The 23000-nt window shown below is 40.8% G+C and overlaps 1 protein-coding gene across 3 annotated transcripts in view; it reads right to left on the reverse strand.

Annotated features, from left to right (window-relative positions):
* Positions 1–22136, reverse strand: part of apba1a (amyloid beta (A4) precursor protein-binding, family A, member 1a) — a 48924-nt gene extending 26788 nt beyond the window's left edge. Inside the window, exons 1-3 of one of the 3 annotated variants that reach the window (XM_018668768.2) lie at positions 7346–8426; positions 6112–6227; positions 2940–3035 (exon numbers count right to left, since the gene is read on the reverse strand). The gene's annotated coding sequence lies outside the window, so the exon portion shown is untranslated. Of the gene's footprint in view, positions 1–2939; positions 3036–6111; positions 6228–7345; positions 8427–22033 lie in introns of those variants that run through there. The other 2 variants (XM_018668767.2, XM_018668769.2) reach the window with 2 other exon arrangements.
* Positions 22137–23000: the final 864 nt, after the last annotated feature.

Raw genomic sequence — 23000 nt, forward strand, 5'->3', positions numbered from 1 at the left:
TTTTCTCTCTCTCATTGCTTTCATACACCAAAGTCTGCACAGAAGTAAACCCTAATGAATTAAATTGTTTATTATTCTTCCCACAGACAGATCCATCCATCCATTCATTATCTACACTGTGTATCTGTTAAGGGTCACAAGGGGGGCTGGAACCTATCCCAGCTGACGTTGGGCAAGAGGTGGGTACACCTGAGCGGCTGTGGCTCAGGAGGTAGAGCAGCACCAATCAGGTCGGTGGTTCGATTCCCGGCTCCTCCAGTCCGCATGCCAAAGTATCCTCGGGCAAGGTACTGAACCCCAAATTGCCTCCGATGTGTGTCATCACTGTGTGAATGTGTGTGTCTGCGTTAGCAAGCACATTGTATAGAACAAGTGCTGTATGAATGTGTGTGTGAATGGGTGAATGTGATTTGTAGTGTGAAGCGCTTTGACTGGTCAAAAAGACTAGAAAAGCGCTATATAAGTACAGTCCATTACCCTGGACAGATCCACCAGACAGATCAAAAACAAAATACTTCAGATTTTAGATGGATGAAACATGTTTTCTCTGATTTTATCCCCACAAGAGCAATGATAACAGACATTAGGACATATTCATGCAGAACCATTGCCATCACAGCACTCTGTTAGCCTGCTGCTATCTAATTGAATGGGAGAAAGGGCAGATCACTCCATTACAGTGTGATCATGTTAAGTTTTGGCAAAATTTCACTCTGGCTACTACTACTACTATTACTACTACTAATACTTTGGCTGAAATACACAGCACAAAGAAGAATTATGCAGACAGGGACCACTGTAAATTGAACAAGCCTTCAAAATGAACCCAGACCAACAGTCTAGAACTCCTGTAGTGGCTCCTAGAGGCTGCAATGTTCATTACACTCCACAAAATGAATGTGCTGAATGGACTGAACCAATGTTGTTACTGCCAACCTGACATGTCTGGTAAAAAAAGCCACAACAATTATAATGTTACATTTTAATATAGTTATTCCATTGGCTAAAATACTACATTTGTCTGATGTGTTGTGTTTAAGTGAAAATAGAACAATTTGCTTTTCTGTTTGCTTATTCTTTTTTTAATCTTATGACAATTAACTCAAAGAGCTGTATATCTTAAAAAACATTCAACCACAATCAAGAACCTAGAGTTCAGAGCAAACTGCAGAGACCTAGGTTGTTTAGGAGAGGGACCTGTAGGCCAAGGACTCACAGAGAGAGTGGCTTATTATAAAAACACATAGAAATAGGTGTCTGGCACTTCCCAGGCCATATTCATAATTACTACACATCTGTTTGTCCACTTAGTTTAAAGTAATACGTAAACTGCATTTATTGATTTTCTTGGTGCAGCTGTAAACATGACACCAATAAACCAATTTTTACCAAGTCCTGAGGGGAATATCTGGCTCTTTAGCTTCTAAATGCTCCACTGTGTTCACTTGCTAGTCTGCCACTGTGCAAGTAGTGTAGTTTTATGTATAGCACTTCCTCTTGTTCCTCTTAAGGTTTGAAGACTGAGATTAACCAAGGTCTATCCATGTTATATATATCCATAATAACCATTCATATCTGCGTGGAGTGCTAGTGCTAGCAAGTAAACATTGTTGCAAACAATGCAAAAGATGTAGGTCTTTAAGAAAAAACACCTTTACAAATGTAGGGAGGAAATGCCCTCAACAGAGTTGTTAGACCTCAAGGATACACATTACAGCTACATTTAGTACTAATTCCCTCAATTTTGTCCATCCATTTTATCCAGCACTCACTTAGGTCTTTCCCCTGCCACTGAAGATCTGAGGCGAGATACAAAAAAAAAAAAAAAAAAAAAAAAAAGGGATGAGGAAGGGAAGAAACAGCATTTTAGAGATGAGAAGTCCTCTCCTCTAAACTTTCATCTGAAGATAAATCAAATCCTGATGAGGACAGTGAAGCTGGATCTGCTGTTTGTCTGCTTTAACAGCACCTTAATGACTTTTTATAGTTAGATGTTTATGTTTGCACTTAAATGCACACATACCTCTGTCAACTTAGCTGTGTTTTTCCTTTTGTCTCTCTGTATGTTTCACCTCAAAATAAACTGCTGTTTAAGCATCTGTACATTTATCAAACCCTGCTTCTTTTATGCATACTGTGTAGAGATCAGACCACAGTATGTAAATTTATTTCACTGCTCAGACACTGAACAGAAACAAGTTTTGCACTGGCAGAATGCTTTTTTAAAAATAATTATTTGCATCCTCATTTATTGATATTCTGTTTATAAACTGTGATTGTGATTGAATGTCTAATAATTTGTGGAAATCATTTTAGGGAAAGTGGAAATAATGCTATCTCACATCAAACTGTAGTTTTTTATTTTCTTCCTGAATATAATATTGCCCATGATAACTTTTTTGGGTTAATCTAGAGTTATTTACAGTTAATACATTTCCAATACTCCTATTAGAACGGTGAATCAGAACACACATAAAATCGAAAACTTGAGTCTGGAGTTATTTTCCCACTTTGCTTTATAACTTCAACAGAGTTGTGATGTAGAATCAGATCAGTCTGATCAGCTGCTGATATTCCTATAAGGGGGTGTGGTGTTCAGTGAAGGATGGTCTGTTGTGTCCTTGCACCATCTCCTCAGAGCAGAGATAAGGGAAGTGGAGCGTCCCTCATTATGGCAGACCAGATAGATTTCCAGGTCACACAAGGAGTAAAGAATGATCAAATAAGGGAACTGGAATGTGAATATGCACTGAATATGCAACTCTACAGGGCACCTTTTATGGTAGACATCTAAAGAAATGTTGGTTTTACAGACTGTATTTTACCCTTAGATCCTGAAAGCTCAAACATTTCTCACATACTCAAAATATATAACTGAGATACTAGACCTATTAATGTGAAATTATCAGAAAAACCATGTTTGTCAGGCAATCGCTCACCTTCTGTTTTTAGGTGTAAGTTGACAGTCCTATTGAGCCTGGGTTTTAGTTACAGCAGTAGTTTTAGATGCTCTGTTGTTTTTTGTCAGGTCCTCCCTGAAAAAGAGAGAAGAGAACACAGAGTCAAAGAACTTAATACTACTTAATAGTACTTAATATTTTGGCCCATGTGTATCCTCAGATACCCTCACTGACAAACCAGAGTTCAACATTAAAGTCAAAATGCAGCGAAGAAGAGCGACCTATAAAGAAAAACAAGGAAGAAGACGGAAATCTTGTTCATCACTCTGCAGCTGTCTACTCTCCAGTGATATATGATAATAAAGTAGGGTGATGTGCTTTTTTGCAAATGTATACTGTGAGGGTGCTTCACCTTAACTCACACATACACACATTCATGCATGCACACACACACGCATATACAACCACCATCTTGTCTGACCGAACCACAAAAATAAGTTGAGAGGAAGTTGAGATTTGATCGAAACGGTGGGCAGAGCTCTGGCATCAGGTGAGTTCTGCCTATCTGCTGAGAGCTGCACGCCCATCACAAGAACACGCACAGCTAAAGCAAAAACTACTGGTGTAGTTCCCAGTGTAGTAGTCTAAGTTTTAGTTGGGTACAGCCCTAGACAAATCAAATTCTCACCTGATGCTGGCTCTAGATGAAAGAACCAAATGTCAGGGCAATCCAACCACCAGTAGTTGAGCTATTTCACTCAGAACTACAAATGTCAACCTCATGGCATAACCCTAGACAAAGAGGGCTCCCTTAAGTCAGTAGGACTCATCTGGAAACTATGAATGTCTATTTCAGTTTTTGTGCCAATCTACTGTGTAGGCGTTGAGCTATTTGCCAATAAGTGAAGACTTTTACCTTCTAGTGCTGCAACAGAAAAAGTTGGGAAATCACCAAATTCACTTGTCATTCTCTGAGGAACATGAATATCTGTTTAAAATTCCATAAGGCAGCATTGTGTTTCTTTCCAAACCGATTTGTTTTTGCATACTGCAAGCACATTCTTACACTTTATGACTGATGGACTACTTAATTACATTATAACTATATTATAATCATTATGATGTCGATACAACATGAAACCAATTTAACCAACACACAGGTGGCAGGTTTTTAACCTCAGCCCAGTTGGCACCATGTTTATTCAGTTTTTTTGTCATTTCACATTATGATTTGTAACGTGGTGTCTTAATGATGACACAGCTCCCTCATGTGGTGATGTATCTTTACCTAAACAGCAGAGAATCCATGTTACTGTTTTCAGGTCAGTGGTGTTGTTTAGTAAAGAGGGTGCTCTATTCAAAGGTTGACACATCATTATGGTTCCTCTTCCTCCTCTCTCACCCTCAGAGCTCTGACAGCAGCAGGACTGCTGGTTGTCATGGAAACCGCCAGGTAATTGCTCTCTGTGGAAGGGCAGTTGAGGAGGTGACCTCTCCAGGGGGCAGCAGTGTTCTCCCACCTCCACCACCATGGCTGTCACTTCCTGCCCTTCACTAACTGCTATAAGGCTGTTGATGAGAGTGTCAGGGTGAAAGAGGGATGTTTATAGTAGAATCTAGATTATTTAAATTGTACATCTCCTGTTTATGTTGATGTTCTCTATCACTGGTGCTATGAAGTTACTATTGTACTATGTATTACTATGTTTTTCTTTGTTTTTTATAATCTGCTGAGTGGTCACTGCTGTGTGGTCTTTAATGCCTGCATCTTTGTATCTCTGCATCAATTCTGACTGAGCAGTCTTTTTGAATGGCAGTCTTTTGTCAATGTGAGGAAATATTTCTTTTCTGTGGGCAAGTAGTCTTTCTCTGCTAATGTCATGAAACCAGCAAGAACAAAATAGCTGACCTACACTGTATCAATACCGGGGAATTTTCAGAAGATTTCAAAATTTAAAAAGCAGTTTAGATCCTGTTTGATCCAGTTTGTCTTTAAGAGTGATAACATGACCAACAGTAATGCACCCATTTGCCCAGTGCTTGGGCTGTGCAGGCCTCAGGCTATGGTGCAGGTTGCCAGATACAGCTGGTGAGCATAGACTTTGGTTTTGATCTCTGTACCAAACCAACCTCACTGTGTCAGTATGGCACCAGGAGGACCACAGTCACTGTGCTTTTTTGCAGCAAAAAATAGTTACAGGACATAACTCACCCTGAAACTACAAACTGTTGTTTACCTCTCTATGTCTATTGATTAAACAAATAAAGATATTAGAATGTTCATTAGTAAGCTTAGGAGGTATTGGTGGGTGTATTTTTTAACAGACAAAGCCAGGCCAACTATTTCCCTCTGCTTTCAGTCTTTCTGCTAAGCTAGGCTAACATCACCCCAACTCTAGCTATATACTTAACATAAAGACATGAAATTAATATCCATCTTCTCACCAAACCATATTCACCAAAAAATACAATATTTTGTGAAAAGGTTCCCAGCAGTCCCTGAGGAGGCTCCAGGGGAACCTCACAAAATAAAGAATGTCAGAATGGGAGATTGAACCGTGACGAATGATTGTGTTACACCACTCAGGCTGCGACGGTATTGGTGTAGAGAAAACATTCACTTTTATTCTTCTCCAGCAGGACTAATGGCAACATATAGCAAACTGTCGAAACGGGTACAAACTTGGGTGATAAAAAACTCAATGTCTTTTTGCATACCAGGCCAATAAAACCTCTGTCTAGCCAGGTGTACTACACGTTCAACCCCCAGGTGTCCCATTTCACAATGAAGGTACTTATACACAACTGCTTTGTACTTTTCTGGAAGCACAATTTGAGTACAAGTTGCTGTTTTGCGCTTCAACAGACCCTCTTCAGAAACATACAGTCTTTTCCATTCATGTAAGAGTTGCTTGGTTTTATTTGTTTCCATACCCGTGATCCTTCTGTCTGGCTTTACTCCAGATGCTTTCAGTTGGAGTACATGGGATATAACAGGATCTTGAGACTGTGCTTGTAGTAACTCTTGCTGTGTTACTTTTATGTCTGGCTGGTTGTCTGCAGCGAAGTCCTGAACATGTGGGCTGCAGGTAATGGCTGAAATCCAGTCCATTTCATGTTGTTTTTGTGTTTCGACTGAGCTGAATATCGCACTTAACACTTCAGGAGAGCACTGCTCTGTACACTCGCTCATGTATGAGTCCATACTTACAGGTGTGCAGGACAGGAAATCTGCTTCCATATTTATTTTTCCTGGACGGTACTTCAGTGTGATGTTGAAGTCGGCAAGCTCAGACACCTAGCGATGTCCGGTCGCATTCAGTTAAGCTGTGCTCAAAACATAAGAAACAGGATTGTTATCACTGTAGACTGTTACAGATGGGGCATAAAACAAATAGTCTCTGAACCTGTCTGTAACAGCCCATTTGAGCACTAAAAACTCAAGTTTCCCTGAGTGTAAGCGGTAGTTTTTTTCTGCTGGTGTCAATGTTCGTGAGCCGTACCCAATAACTCTGAGTATGCCTTCCTGCCTCTGATACAAGACTGCTCCCAGCCCTTGTTCTGAAGCATCAATATGAAGAACAAAGGGATCTTCAAACCTTGGATACGCCATTACAGGTGGGTATGCTGACATGCTACACATCGTCTCTTTGGCCTCTTGAAAGCAGTAGGTGGAGCTTTTGTTTGGTCGTCATCAACAGTCTTTTTTTCACGCTGGACAGTTTGTACAAGGGATGCTACTTGACCTGTTAGTTCCCTGATTACTGTATTACTCTCCTCCATTTTTGTAAATAAGGGGTTCTCTTTAATCGGTTTGGTGGGCTTAGCTGCAACTGTGATTTCTAGTTGATCATTTTCATCATCATCTCTCTCTACCGTGCTCAGACTTGCTCTATGAGTGACTTTGTTTGTGCCTTTAATCTTTTGAGCTCTCTCATTTTCATTGTACTGAGCGATTTGCATTTTCTGCAGAAGCAGCTCATCACTACTGTTCTCATCCTGCAGATACATCCTCATTTCAGCTCTTATGTTATCATTTGACAAGCCTGTCATGATAGACTGAGAACATTGGCTATAAACTAGCTCTCGGTTATATCTTAAGCCTGACTGGGCACGCTCAGATGCGAGCAAGACCTTTTGACGCAGATCAAGTACTCGAACCAGAAAATCAAGTGCAGTTTCACCAGGTCCCTGTGCAGCTTTTGACAGTTGTTGGTACAGTACAGTTGCATCCTTTTCTGCATAGTGGGTTCTTAGTATTTGTCTAAGAGTAGCTAGGGTGAGATCTGTTTTCCCCTCTAAATAGCTCCTCAATTTCAAGCCGGGATTTACAGCACGTATCACAGCCTCCATAATTTCTTATCCTGGATTGCCTTTCCTTAAACCACTTTCAATCTGGTGTTCAAGGCTGCTAAAACTCAAAGTGTCTTTTGCCGTCGACTCACCAACATGTCCATTTATCCTGAAGTCTTTTCTAAATCCATCTGAAGGCCAGCAGTTGCGTCACCTCGCGGGTCACCGGTGTCGCTGGTGGTGGCAGAACCCGTGTGCAGTCTCCGTGTTGTCGCCCCGACACAGGCTGAGCCGAACGAACCGTCTCCTCCTCCGCCTCCTCGGCCGCAGGTGAAGAGAAGAGTGGCGCCGCTCCCGCGTCGTCGGTCTCCGCTGGGTGCTCCCGCAGGGCCTCGAGTGTGTCGTTTAGCTCCAAAAGCACAGACATGCCTTCGTCTTCCCTCTCCAGAAACTCTTCACGTTCACAAATCTTTACAATGTGCTTAACGAGTGCGCGGCGAGTTTTATTCTTAATGTCCTCCGAGTCTTTTCCCGCAATTTTACAGTACTCACACACTCGGTGCAGCTCTTGCACAGTCAGTCCAAACAGTTTAGCCTCTATTTCCAAAAGGAACTCTTCTCGGTGCTCCGACATTTTGCTTATAACGTTGCTGAATCGTCGACACTTGGAAAAACAACAAAACGAGACGATGTCGTACTAGCTAAACTTCAACTGTAGCTAACGTTAGCTCACGCAGTTGGCGCTACTCTCACACCTGTCCGACGTTACTGATTTTTCCCGGAGTTGAAAAAGTCCTCTGCTGTGAAGTAACATTCGTCGTTATCTCGGTGGAACCTCAGGCTGCGACGGTATTTTATTCTTCTCCAGCAGGACTAATGACAACATATAGCAAACTGTCGAAACTCGGTCGGGGACACACACACACACTCTCTCTGGGCGCTCACTCACAACTCCAAGAAAAGAAAAAAAAAAAACTTATCCTCCTTCTTCTAGGCTGGCAGCAATTCACCACAGATTGTTTTTCTCTGCCCCCTACTGGCGGGTGTAATTACACTCACTCTGACAGCAACTAAAAATGCCTGTATATTCTTAAGTGACATCTTAAATGAATAAAACTAATAACACTCAGGTGCTACAATTGCAGTGATCCAGAGGTTGATTTTCTACTGTAACTGTGAATAAAGAAAAAAAACTATAAGGCTCTACAGCAGAGAAAGAAAAAACAACCTACTAACTTACAGGCCACTGTGAAATTACTTAATTTGTCTGATTTAGAGTCAACTGTGAACAGTATACACATACAAGAAATAAATCAGAAATCATTGCTGTTCAATAATAATACAGTTTTTCTGTAGAGTAGGCCATCATTATGGAATGACAAGGCTGCACAATTCCAAATACAGCTAAGAAATGTGACAGCCTGTGTACACCTAACAAGGAAAACATCACATCAACCAATCAAACGGAAGTCAGTGGATTATCAGTCAGTTATCAGGGTACTTTCTATTTAGAGCAGGTCTAGACTCTCTTTACAGTATTATTAACCCCATACTTTGATCAGACGTGAACTTCAAAAGATGACCTTTTACTTTGAGAGTAAACCAGTTCATGGCTAGTTGGACATTTTTTTAGCCCCCCTAGAAATCCCATTAGCTCTGTGTAAGGCATGGAAAGTTGAACTTGTTGATCAGAGCTTGTTTTATTAACGTCTTTAAGGATATAATCCACCTAACTCCCTACTGATGCTCTGAAACTCAACTGTGAAATGAGTATAGCGTTACAACTAAAGCAACTAAAAAAAGGCCTCTTACAGTCAATACAATCATGTAAAAATGGTTCACCAAGTGAAGTGGTGACTGAGTACTTGGTGACTCAGTACTTGTTTTAATCCAAAACATGATCTTTTCCTAAGCCTTACCATGTAGTTGTTGTGCCTAAATCTGACCAAGCTGGTTGTTTCAGCTGGAGGACTTGTTAGTCAGAGGCTATGCATGATAACAATGCTTTTACCACAGTCTGTAATACACAACATATTTCAAAACAAACAACAGAAATATTGTGTATTGTTTATATGCAACATGAAGACGTGCTTCATTTAAAGATTCATCAGTCAATACTTTTCTTAGCTGTATGTTAGCAATTTCTGAAACTGTAATATGAAAGGTATCACCCGCAGTGACAAACTTTATTCTCACCACTCTCATCAACCTGGTTTCCAGTGCAGCAACAGCTGATAAAGTTTTTGTGCTGTTTTTAAAGTCAAACAGGAATAAAAAAGCGACTCTATAGCCCCTTTTAAGAGATTGTGTAATATTGGTGTTCCCTCAAACATGCCATCTTTAGTTGTTTACACAGAATCACATGAAGGCGGTTAATGCCACACCAGTGCGTGGTTTTATATAGCATGCCAGCATCGCAGAATCAGAGCCAAGACGTGTAACACAGCAGCCTGGTTGTCTGTTAGCATCTGTTCTACCATTCCAGCTTCCCCTTTTATACAGACTTTGATTCACCTTTGTGACTACCTCCCATGCTGCCTTAAAGGCGGGGAGATATGGACCCCTCCACTCTACCTTAAATGGTGAGGTGCAATAATCCCGCCTTGAAAATGCTTTGTAAAAGGGGATTATTATTAGGTTCTGACTAGAGGAATTAATTAGGAGGAAGCCTACAAAACACCTCGTCTTATCATGGATAAGCAGCACAGCTGTAGCAGGCTGCTTGACTACTTTGGATAGGAAAGACCAACTGACACAGGTTTTACAAGAGTTGCTATAAATGTTAAGGAGAATACTGGAGTGGAAACAACCCTGTGATGTCTGTGCTGATTGTCATGGACTTGGAGAAAATGTAATTAGTAATTGTTGCTACACTGCTGAGTAGAGAAGATGATGAGTAAAGTCACTGATTGAAATGTTTACATTCCTGTAAATAAATGATGGGGATGGGAATGGAGTGCAGAGGACTGTCTCTATGATGAACACCAGAATATATCTGTCCCTGTGTCTATTTAAGGCTAAATAATGATATACTGTACTACTGTCAAAATCCGACATCAGGAATATCTTTTCCTCTGTCCTGATATAGTTATAGCACAAACATGGCACTCAATAAACAAGATGCTACATGACCTACACCTCTAGGGAAGAGAAACTTTACTCCTGCATCCTCATCCCAGTCTCTTGTGTTGGAGCCCTAATCAGGTACCACTACCAGGAGTCACAGAGCTGAGTTATGTTTGCATGAAATGAAAACTGCTGTCAGAATAGATCGTGTTTGAAAGTGTGATGGTGTGGTCAGAAGTGTCATAAAATTAAATCTCTTTATGGATTGCAGAGCAGCAATTATTTTTCTCTATACAAGATGTAGTGAAGAGTAAAGGCCAGTTCATGTGTTCCACTTGCCCAAGGTTGGACACATACTGCAGACTCTAGTCACTGTTCTATTCTTACTAAAACGCATACATGAACATGTTCACGTACCTTCTGTATTTATAACCTGTGCTGCTGGCTGATGATTTGGGACACTCCCTGTTTTCTCTCCTACAGTGTGTAGTCTGTGTTAGCTAGTCATTGCTACTTGCTGCTGTTTCTCACTGCCAGTAAAGTGTTTCATAATTATATCTCCCTCTCACCCCATGTGGGGGAAATGTGTATGTCTTCCTCAAGCTCAGGTCTTCCACCAGCTGTTCCTAGGACTGCATTCTTCTGGACAGAGATCTCAGTTGTTGTAACTAAATCTGGCGGAGCCCCTCTCCCAGTTTGGGGGTCACAACCCTTAATGCTCCTATCACCTATCTAAGCACTGGTAGGATTTCTTGATGTCAACCACTTCCTCTTAGAACTTCACTTTCCACATCTGCTCCAGTTCTCTGTTCTCTGTATGTCCTCCTTCTTTCTCATGTTATTCTTTCTCATCTATCACTACTGCTCTCTTCTGCTCCTTGTCAACAACCACTATGTCTGGTTGGTTAGCTATTTGTCAGTCTGGAACGATCTTACCTTTGTTTTTCTCAACAATTTAAGTATGTATGTCCCATTAGGACCTGGGGACATCTAATCCACACTCAGCACAGATGCTCCGGTACACTATCCAAGCCACTTGGTTATTCCTCTCAGTCTACACTGACCCATCTTGCATCCATGTGCTGGACTGTCTCAAGGCATCTTTGCACAGTCTGCACCTTGGGTCCTGTATGCTATGGTAGACCCCAGCCTCTATGGATCTGGTGCTTAGGGCCTGTTCTCATTCTGCTATTATCAGAGCCTCTGTGCTATCCTTTAGGCTGGCCTTTTCTAACCAAGGATTTCTTGATGTCAGCTACTTCCTCTATCTACTGATGATACATTCCATGGAGGGGCTCAGTCATCCACAATATTTTCTCTTTCTCCTTATCACCCTCTGTCTTCTGCAGCTCTCTCTATTAGTAGTTCATCCTCGGAGCCATCTTCCAGATTGTATTCATGGATGCTCCTTATTTTATACCAGATATATATTGTGGCTGTGAAATTCGCTAATCATCCCCACCCCTCCATCCCTATTCTTTGCTCGTAGAGTCTCACGGTGCTGGAATTTGGAAGGAACCCTTATTGTGAGGAGTTTTTATGTCTTAACACCGGTGGGGCTATAGCAGTTTGCTCACTTGTGCTTCCAAGTGATCATGGAGTGCTGTTAGCTTCTTCAGCCAATTGACAAAAAAATACATTTCAATACAAATAAAAATCTGGTATTGCCATAACACAGGCCGGATCATTGATTTGCAACAGTGCAACACGGGCAGTGTTGCACTGTTGCAAATCAATGATCACAGCGGTAATCAGCACACTCTCATCCAAGGGATAGTTATCATGGTATAAATGGTGGCAAAATGGAAAAACTGATGGTTTATAAATGAATACACACACACACACACACACACACATATATATTAATTAGATTGTGCAAAGTCAGGGAACAGAGTTTTTCCACAATGGGGATTATTAGCAAAATTCCAGGTGCCCTCACTTTCAGTTTGACCCACAAAGAAAGTGGTTCAGATAATCAGTTCCAAAATCTCAACAATTACTATATCAAGAAATAATTAAGTTATAAAAAATCTGAACTCCCTCTACTCACTTGAATGACAGGAGGAAGCTGCACCAGGGAAACAGCAACACAATGTGTAATAGTAACCACTCTGTCACAGTGCTGACAGAGATAGACACACACGACCAGTCTAAACATGGTCTTGAGAACACCAAGTCAGAAGAATGGAGAGGATCTGACACAATGGAACCTCATCTCAAACTCACAACCTTTTAACTCACAGGTCACAGTGTCAACCTGTTAGTCGTGTGGAGTAATTGAAGAGCAGCTCATCTAATCAGGGATTAGAACCCATCTATAAATCAAAACACACCTTTGACCACCACGCCCTCTGTTGCAGCCTCTTCACTACTTCCTAGCTGACAACGACTGTGCTTTTAGAGGTGAATTATTTGCCTCAGGCTGTTCAAGGAGACAGAAATTCACATTATTAAATGTAAGCAGCTAGTAACCATTCCACATATATTTAATTCTATTGTTTTTTATATATTTATTTAACCTGAGTGTATTCCTGCTGAGGAGGGCAGAGGATTGGATGACCTTTCAGGAGAAATCCAGTCACTGCTCACCAATACACACACCAGCAGGAACCCTCCCTGAACAAATGCTTTTTGCCAGTCACAAAGGGCTCCTCCTGCATGTCTGCCAAGATGTCCACTTACTTTATTCTCTTTCTGTCTGAGCAGGCAGCTGACTGCAGGGTTACATGGCCATAGATGCAAATGGCCTGAGACAATCAGTCTGAAACTAAAGTTAGTGGCCAGTGGTAGAGCTGTCTGTTTGTTGCTGACTACTTGGTGGACATAAAAAGAATCTCACAAAGCACCAAACTTCAAAACTGATGATCTCATTATTTCTAAGTGAGGTGTAGGGCCTCAGCCCTAAATGGAGGATAAGACCTTTTGTTCCACAGACAAAGGAGAGCCTCAGTCTCCCTTCACCTTTTCACACCTGTGAAATCACCAACTCTAGCTGCAATTGGTCACTGCATGGCCAAAATCTGCGATGTCACCAAGCCATACACAAGGAGAGGCACACTTCTCTTGACCTCATGCTCTCTTACACTCTCCCTCTCCAGACAGAGAATCCTTCTAAGCTTTTCAGTCCTCCCAGAACTCCAGAAGAAAGCGGTCTTGCTTCTCTTCCTCACACAAGCAGTTGACCACACCTCTTTTCAGTTCTGCTCTCTGACCTCCATGAGGCCTTCCTGAAGCACGGGCCTGCACTGGACTGAACTTTGATAGCGACGCAAGAGCCTACCAAAGGATTTAAGATCAAGCACTAGCAGGTGAGACATGAGGTCTGGCAGCTGGGTTCACCAACAAAAAGAGCCACAGCACAGGGTTAATGTCAACCGGCTAACTCTGCAAGGAGAACAGAGGAACTGATCTCCTCAACGACACTGAAACCACACAGCCAGGATAACTGCTGTTTACTGGACCTTAACAGCAACAACAGGACTGTGCAAGCAGCACACCAGAAAGCATTTTCTTTTTTCTTCTGGACTTGATAGCGTAACTGGGCCTAGTTTACACTATCTTGCATAGCACATAGCACATTACATTGCCTCTTTGTTAACCTCCTCACATGATATGCGGTCAGTCCTAGAGGCCATCTTTGATTCCGCCATCTTCGTTACAGTTCTTTTGTTTTAAGACATGCGACTTAAGATTAAGGAACTATCTTAAGTCAGCCACCTTACCATTGTTGCCCACAGATACACACACATACATAGTGTTAGTAGATTGGGTTAGAGTCTGTGTTTTGTCATTTCATTTGTTTTTTGTTCAAATAAATACTTTTGAACACTGAATATTTTGCTGGTCTGGTACAAAAGTAAGTATTGCCCACCTCTACGCTGCAGAGCTCCAAATCCTTCAACTTTTACTATTAATATGGTCATTTTGGTTGTAGTTACTAACTTACTTATTAATCAAGGTTCAAAATTGATAATTAGTGTATTTTATGAGACTGATGAATTTGTTGGTGCCCCAGGGTGGATTGATATTTTTAATATTAATATTTTTTTACTAATTCTTGATAGCTAATTACACCTACTTATGTCCAACAGAGGGAAGATGTTTCCTTTTGTTTCTTGAAATATAAAGTCCATGTGCTTTGAGGTCTAATATAAAATGTACAGTTATTAGCAATATATAATTCTATCAGTACAATGTTACAATGTGGGCAACAGTGTTTTCAATTTATAATTTTTTCAATCACTTCAGTGAACACTTCCACCACAAAATATATAAAATACTGTCCATATAGCTTGGCTATGACCATTTATAGCATGGGTTGGCACACTGGACTAAGCCCCCACCACAGAAAAACCCTATTAGAGGTATCAAAAATCATCTGTTGCACAAGGCTGTTTACTTATTCTGGGTAAATTAAGACTTTTTCAAACTACAAGATATGACTGAAAGAGCAACTGCACCAAACTGAAGCCCCTGAGAACAGAGCTGGGCTGCATAGTGATTTTAGCATAGTGGCCGGACTAGGTATAGCAACCTCCTGCATTCATCACGTGGTGCACATTAGTCAGAAAAGCATTTTTCCTTATAGACAATCATTGGAGAAAGGACAGCTATAAAATGGCAAATGCATTTTTCAGAACATATCAACCCAGTGAAATGAACTGTTGTATCATCAGAATTAGATTTTCTAACACTGGAAAAGTCTAGAAGAACCGTATGATTTATGTCCTTCCTGTGTGCAGGGAGCTAACAGGAAGTCTAGTGAGCATCCTCTATAGGCCTAAAAGAGAGAGAGACATGAGGGAGCACAAGGGCTTTTTCTGTGCATGCACCCAATGGGCAACTTTCTTAGGATTGAATATGGCACTATCTTTGAATGCAGTATACACGGTCAAACTGCATAGCTCCACATTCAAACATTTCTCCCTCTGCTGCAACGCTGCGTCCTGTGATGATTCCTGTGATGGATATCATGATTTCCATGCAACCGTTATCCTGTCTATTCTTTCTTTTTCTCCCCTCTCAATTTTCTCTTTAAATCTCTTCATCTCACTTCACTCCTCTACCTATCTACTCAGTTACTCTCTGCGTGCTATGTCCATATCATATCATTTTGAGTTTTTTATTCACATGAAGAATCTGCTGATGTGAACCACGCCTCGCAAAAAAGATCTCAGAAGACATAGCTCTACAATTGTTGATTTGCATAAAGTTGGAAAGGGTGACAGAGTCATCTTCATCGTCAATTAAACTGTCTATAAATGGAGACAATTTAGTTCAGTGGCATCCAGCTCTAATTCCAGGAGCACAAAACAGATGAGGTTAATATTTCTGTTCATGATTTTACCATTCACAAATCACAGAGAGGGGGCATTGTGTTCATGCAGCACACCACAGGGGAAGACACTGCACCACCTTGACTCTCCACAACACTACTGAGAAAATGTTCTGTGGACCGATGAAACTAAGATTGGGTTAGAAGAATGGTCCAAAATTCTTCCTGGATGCTGTACGGGTCTGATCCACAGCTACTGAAGGACCTTGTTTGAGGTTGTTACTGCCAAAGGAGTTATTAAATGCAATGATTCACTACTTTTTCTACCAGGGCTCTGAATGTTAAATGGATGTGTTCAATAAAGGCAGGAAAGAGTATAAATGTTGTGTGTTATCAGCCTAAGCACAGTGTGTCCTTCTGTATTTGTGACTTAAGTGAAGATCAGATCACATTTTATGACCATTTGATGTAGAAAACCAGAAAGCCCGAAGGGTTCACTGCCACTGTATCTGTATGAGTGCTGTGTTTGAGTTCTGCCTCTTGTGTGTTTGTGTAGTCTTGTCCTCTTTCCACGTCCTCCATTGTTGAGAGGAGGTCCTGTGGTTCAGGTCTGTCTGGTTGCACCTAGACTGTTTGGCATCTTTACAAATCATATTCTTTATTACTTTAATAATTTTGTCATCTTGATTGTTCATACTGTAAATTTACTACAGTATGTTGTCGATCTATTCTATCTGACTGAAACCTGGCTGTGTCAGGATGGGTATGTTAGCCTGAATGAATCCCCCCCCCCCAGTCATATTAATACTCACATTCCCCGAGACATTGGCCAAGGTGGTGAAGTTGCAGCCATTTTTGATTCCAGTCTTTTAATCAACACTAAACCTAAACATAATTATACTTCATTCGAAAGCCTTGTTCTTAGTTTGTTACACCCAAAGTAGAAAACTCTAAAACCAATTGTTATAGTTCACTGCCCTCCTGGCCCATACTTTCACTTCTTATCTGAATTCTCACTGTTTATATTGAGTTTAGTCCTTAGAACAGATAAAGTCATTATAGTAGGTGACTTTAATATTCATGTGGAAGTAAACAATGACAGCCTTAACTCTGCATTTACCTCATTATTGGACTGTTTTGGCTTCTCTGAATGTGTTTAAACTAGGGCTGCATCATTTTCCTCTGGATTCATTTAGCCGTTTTAATTTGTCCTAACACAACGTCTGGCCTCACACTGTCATTAGCCGCTGTCACTCACTCGCTCTCACCGGGTTTATTTGAGTTTCTGCTGCTCTGAATCATGTGGTGTAATGACACATTGTCATTGGCTGAGGGAGATAGGAGCCTTCGTTTTGATGCAGCGGGTGTCTAGAAATGAGATTGCATATTAAATCTCTAATAGTCCTCCCTTTTGAACTCCTATTGCACCATATATACCAACAGGCAAAAAGACCCTTACTAGAAATCTTTCTGATAGTGCGGTAGCTAAATTCAAGGAAGTGATTCCTTCTGCCCTAAATTCATTACCATATCTCAATTTAACAGAAGACTTATATATTAGCATTATTCCCTCCCAACTTGACCATCTTGTAGACAGTGTTGCAGGCTCACTGTGTACAACTCTATTGCCCCCCTAAAAAAGACAAATCTTAGACTTAGACAGACCCTTTGGGATAAGTAAAAAAAGAGGCTAGCTCCACAGTTTAACTCTTGAACCTGTGTACTAGGGCTGAGCGATTTTGGGAAAAAATCTAATTGTGATTTTTCTTTTTTTTTTCTTTTTTTTGGTACAAATATTGCATTATATTTACAATATAATTTTGAAAGTCAAGCTTTAGTCCAGGATTCACTATACGAGGTATGGCTGTTAAATAACAAGACTGATGCTGTAATAGAATTTTATTGAACATGAACATTTTTCAGTGTCTTTCTCCTTCAACATACTCCCCTTCTGCATCAACACACCACTGCATTCTGGTCTTCCACTGATCAAAGCAGTGCAGTAGGTCTTCTTCAGACAGTTGTCTTAGAACCTCTGTGGTTCTTTTCTTAACTTCTGACACAGACTCAAATCGTGTTCCTTTGAGCACAGATTTGATCTTAAAAAGGAAAAAGTCACACGGTGCTAGATCAGGTGAACAGGGAGGGTGATCAAGCACTGGGATTTGTTTTTGGGCCAGAAACTGCTTTTCCTTTTCATCAGGAGTCAGAGGTTTTGGGACAACTTTGGCACACACTTGTCACGTTCAAATTTTCATGCTAAATTTGCTGAACTGTCTCTTTATCAGTGGACACTATTTCTGCTCTCATTCTTATACTGAGTCCTTTGTTGAATGTTTTCAGAAGTGCCTTCACTAAATCTTTTGTGCCATTCAAACACATGTACATGTGACATGCAGTGTTCCCCACACAATGTACAAAAAGATTCAGCTGCTGTTTTGTTCAATCTTAACAAAAATGTCAAGTTAATGTGTTTCTCAGTTTTTAAACTAATCATTTTCCAACGCCTTCCAACTCAGTAGTTAGCAGTGAACTAAAGATGTTATTATCTTATTGGAAACTTACAGCAGTTTTGCGTGAACACCCAACCTTTAATATACAACATCAGTGCGACTGTGAACCACCTGGATTTATAAGTGCAGTCTCATTATTTTATAGCCATATCTTGTATTAGCGATCGACCGACTATCAGTGCCGATATTCAGCATTTTGACACATATCAGCATCAGCCGTTTTTTTTAATCTGACGGCCGATAAGAGATCAATTTCAAACTGGGTTATTTTGGCTCTGATGCAGCCTCTCTGTCTGCAGTCACTACTCTGTCTCCAGCATTGTCCCGCCCACAGCACCATCTGATTGGTTACACACAGAGCCACGGCAACAGCCAATCAGCAGTGAAAGCTGTGCATGCACAGCGCTCACACACACTGAACAACTCTGCTTTTTGCACCACAATCTGGTGCTGCTCAACTGGGACTATTAATTGATTTGAGACTCACATTTCTGTGCAAATTTTATTTAACTTTGTTTTATTTACGTTATAAAACTTCAGGAAGCTATTTATTTATTTAATTAAAATTTCAGTTAACTTTATAAGAGCAGCTGACACTGGGAGCTCCCTGCACTTTTTGTTTTTGAACTTTAAACAAAGATAAGTGAAAGATAAAATATCATTTCAGTTATATTGAAATTTTGGAAAACTTTACTTACTGTAGAAAACTTTAGGGAGATATTTATTTGTTTAAGTCTTCATTTAACTTTATAAGACATGCTGCTGAGCCTGGGAGCTCCCTGCACTTTTTGTTAGAATTTTAAAACAAAGATGTCTATTGTCTAAGATAAAAAAAAACCTTTAACATGTTGCAAATCTGAAAAGCTGTTTATTAAACATATGCTTAAAGCCATTTAAACAAAGTGTTGGAGTTTGTATTATTCATAATTTTGATGCCAATATTTTCATTTTTACTGCAAATGAATATCAGCTCCAAATATCGGTTATTGGCCTCCTTGACTACTAATAATCGATATCAGCCCTGAAAAAACCATATCGGTCTATCAGATCATGGAGCATTACCATTTAAGAGATTACTAAAATATGAACTACACTGTGTACTAATCCAAGGATGAGAATGAAAATATATGAATCCAAAATGTATTTATTCTAATAATAAACAGTGTAGAACATACACAGAATGAATCATAAAACAATTCTCACAAAAGCTTCTCTGCAGTAACTTTACATTGGTCAAACTGCTGCCTGTGGTGATTTTTCAAATGCTGATACACTGAGGGGGAATGACAGGAGACTGACAGGCACACAGAGAGCCGGTAGAGACAGACACAGCTGATTAAAACTCCACAGGATTTGTCCCGATAGAAAATACAAAATACAAACACAAACCTAACCTAATGTGAGCTAGTTCATTCTACCATTTTCTCTCTTTTTCTCCTCTTTCTCTCTTCAACTGGGTATTTTGCAACTTTATAATATCAGCAGCAATAATTTTACCACAGTGGGAATATGTATAGCAGAAACACTGCAGACATGACATTGGCATCTTGGTCATAGCTCAGTTCTCTCTCTCTGACCCCATCAGCCGCTTTTAACTCGTCATGTCACCAGTAGTTTCAGCTTTAGCTGTGTCCGTTCTTGAGACTAGCATACAGCTCTCACCTGACAGCGGAGCAGAGAGAATCAGAGAGACTCACACTGCCATGCTGTCGCTGTGTTCTCTGTTTTCATCAAGTATCTAACTCCACAGTTAGCTCTGAGTTAAGCCAGAACACAGGATCCCTAGAGACAACTTAACACCTAATCTAGACTGTTTCACTCCCTTCGACCTCCACCAGCTCACTTCAACTATTTCTTTATCTAAACCTTCAACCCCATCCCAACTAGGCTGTTTAAGGAGGCCTTACCCTTAATTAGCAACTCTGTACTGGATATGATTAACCTGTCCTTACAAACAGGCTACGTGCCACAATCTTATAAAGCAGCTGTAATCAAACCTCTTTTGAAAAAGTCTACTCTTGATACAGATGTATTGGCCAACTATAGACCAATATCCAAATTCCCCTTTCTTTCTAAGATCCTGGAGAAAGCAGATGCAAAACAGTTAAGCGACTTTCTACAGGATAATAGTTTATTTGAGGATTTTCAGTCAGGATTTAGAATGCGTCATAACACGGAGACAGCACTTTAAAAGTTACAAATGACCTCCTAATCGTGCTTGATACGATTGACCATCACATACTGGAGCATTTTATTGGCATTAAAAGTACTGCACTAAACTGGATTAAGTCCTATCTATCTGTTAGGCTTCAGTTTGTACGTTAATGACAACTCCTCCATGTACACACAAGTTAGACACTGAGTTCCACAAGGATTGGAGCTGGGCCCAAATCTATTCACCTGTATATGCTGCCCTTGGGCAACATTATCAGGAATCACTCAATAAACTTCCATTGTTATGCAGATGATACACAACTATATTTATCAATGAAGCCTAATGAAACCAATCAGCTAGCCAAACTCCAGGGATGTCTTACGGACATTAATGATGACCAGCAACTTTCTACTATTAAATTCAGACAAAACCAAAGTTATTGTACGTGGTCCCCGAACACCTCAGAAATACATTTTCTAATGACATGGTTATGCTTAGGGATGGGCATTTTGGTATCTTTTTGAAGTCGATTAATCAAGCCAATTTAAGTCGATTAATTGTTTAGTCATGACATCATCATTAAGCTGTGCCCTCCACCCAAACCAAAATAATAATGTGTTGTCGTGTCAAGTCATGTTTTTTGCAGTGTAGTGTACAGATGCACTAACTTTACCTCCCAAGCTCCACTCATCAACAATGCACCTCAGACTAGTTCTCAGCAGTGTGTCTCATGTGCTGCGAGTCTGGAGCACAGAACCGGAAATGTTCTGGTCACCGTCCATGTAACGGCAGGTGACAGTGACATAAAACTCAGATGTGGGGTCATTGTACTTTTTCTCAATCTGGTCAGTCATTTTTTCTTCCATGAAATCACAGTGTATTCAGGTTCCATGAGCCTTTGACAGCTCCACTCCTTCAACAATGCTAAGAGCTTATGTGCTGTCAAATTGCTGTATTTTCTTACATTGCAGTGGGTTGAGCTCTCAGCCATAGTAGACACACCCCTCTAACTATTGTCAGTCGCACACAGACACGCCCCACCACTGTTAATCAAACAAAGACATGCCCCTCTAACTGCTGACACAAAAAGGAGCATTTCTAATATTTCTCCATAGATCACACAAAACTACTGTGTGAAAAAAACACACCGACACAGTCTTCACTGCAAGAAGGTATAACGGAATGTGATTTTATTTAGACTTTAAGTCAGTATGTGGACTTCACCCCCTTAAGTTTTCAGTGTGGTTTCTATCAGGATTTGATGAACCAGGGCTTCTGTTGGATAGAGGTACTGCAGCCCTCACAGACTGCACAGCCAGAAACTAACCTGCAGCATCTCTGTCAACAACAACCAGGCCACACAGACAGGCTGCCTCCTCAAAACATATGTGTCTGGTTTTGGCCTCTGCATCACATGAGGTGATGAAAGCTGAGCTTTAGTTCTGGTCTAACAGAAACAGAACCCAAGGAAAGACTCAACCAGGCCAGCGTGTTGCCTGGATTGTGGTCAGTTCTACCGAGACTCTGCACCTGCCAACAACAGGGCCTCTATGGGCCGTTTCATTCATGTCAACCCTGTGGGCGGTCGCTCTTCAGCCCGGCACAAAGCCTCGTACATACAGCCAGTGTTGCGTTTCTTTCCATCTGGATCCCAGTATGGCATTTCCTTTGTACCGCGCCGTATCTTTCCCTGTAGCCACTCCTCAAGCAGTTAACGGCCCGAGCGGCGACAATGCACTGTCCCCCAGCTCAATAACAACACAGCCGCTTCCGAGCTGTTGGAGTCGGCTGACACTGAGCGGCATCTGAGCGGATCGAGAGGCGAACTCACCTGCTTTCAGCACTGATGTTTCTGTAGGATGGAGGTCCGCTCCGCCGCTGCCACACAGTCCTCCATCTTCCCTATAGCTGGTGCTGTCTGTGTGTGTGCGCGCGCGCGCGTCGTTCGCCTGCCTCCCAGCCCCTCCTTCCTCCCACCGCCGCCGTCACATCATCATAGGACTCAGCAAGCAGCTTGTCCACTGTGACTATCACCTTTTAATTCACACACATACACACACACACAAATATATATATATATATATATATATATATATATATATATATATATATATATATATATATATATATATATATATATATATATATATATATATAAGGTAAAAGTGAAAAATAATGTACATTTCAGAATAATACAAAAAGGCCAAAAAATGGGTTAACAACAAAAAGCAATGGAAGTTGATCAAGCCTTGAAAGTTGGTGCTATCAATTCCTACTGGTGTCCCAACTTTTCTTGATTACTTACAACCCCCTCTATCTGCATAAAAGTAGTGTTGGAACACACTGTGGTACCATACCCTCATGAGCATTATTTGAACAGTATTGCACTGCAGAAAGTATTGTGTTGGCAAGAAAAAAGCAATTAACAATGGAGGAGAGACAGACCTTTATAACACTTAAAAATGTTGGTCTTTCCTACAGAGAAATAGCAAAAAAAAAAAAAAAAAAAAAAAGTCAAGGTGTCAGTGAGTACAGTTTCCTTCACCATCAAAAGGCACTCAGAAACAGGGGGAAACTCTGACAAGAAGAGGTCTGGCAGGGGGCTGTTTTGCTGGATCCAGGGTCGGTGACTTGTACAGAATGAGAGGCACCCTAAATCAAAACTGCTACCACAACATTCTGCAGCGTCCTGCACAATCCTCTGGCATGTGCCTAGTTGGTCAGGGGTTCATCCTACAGCAGGATAATGACCCAAGCTATGCAGAACTACCTTAGGAAAAAAGAACAAGATGGTAATC

The sequence above is a fragment of the Lates calcarifer genome, linkage group LG13, assembly GCF_001640805.2.
Source record: "Lates calcarifer isolate ASB-BC8 linkage group LG13, TLL_Latcal_v3, whole genome shotgun sequence".
NCBI lineage: Eukaryota > Metazoa > Chordata > Actinopteri > Centropomidae > Lates > Lates calcarifer.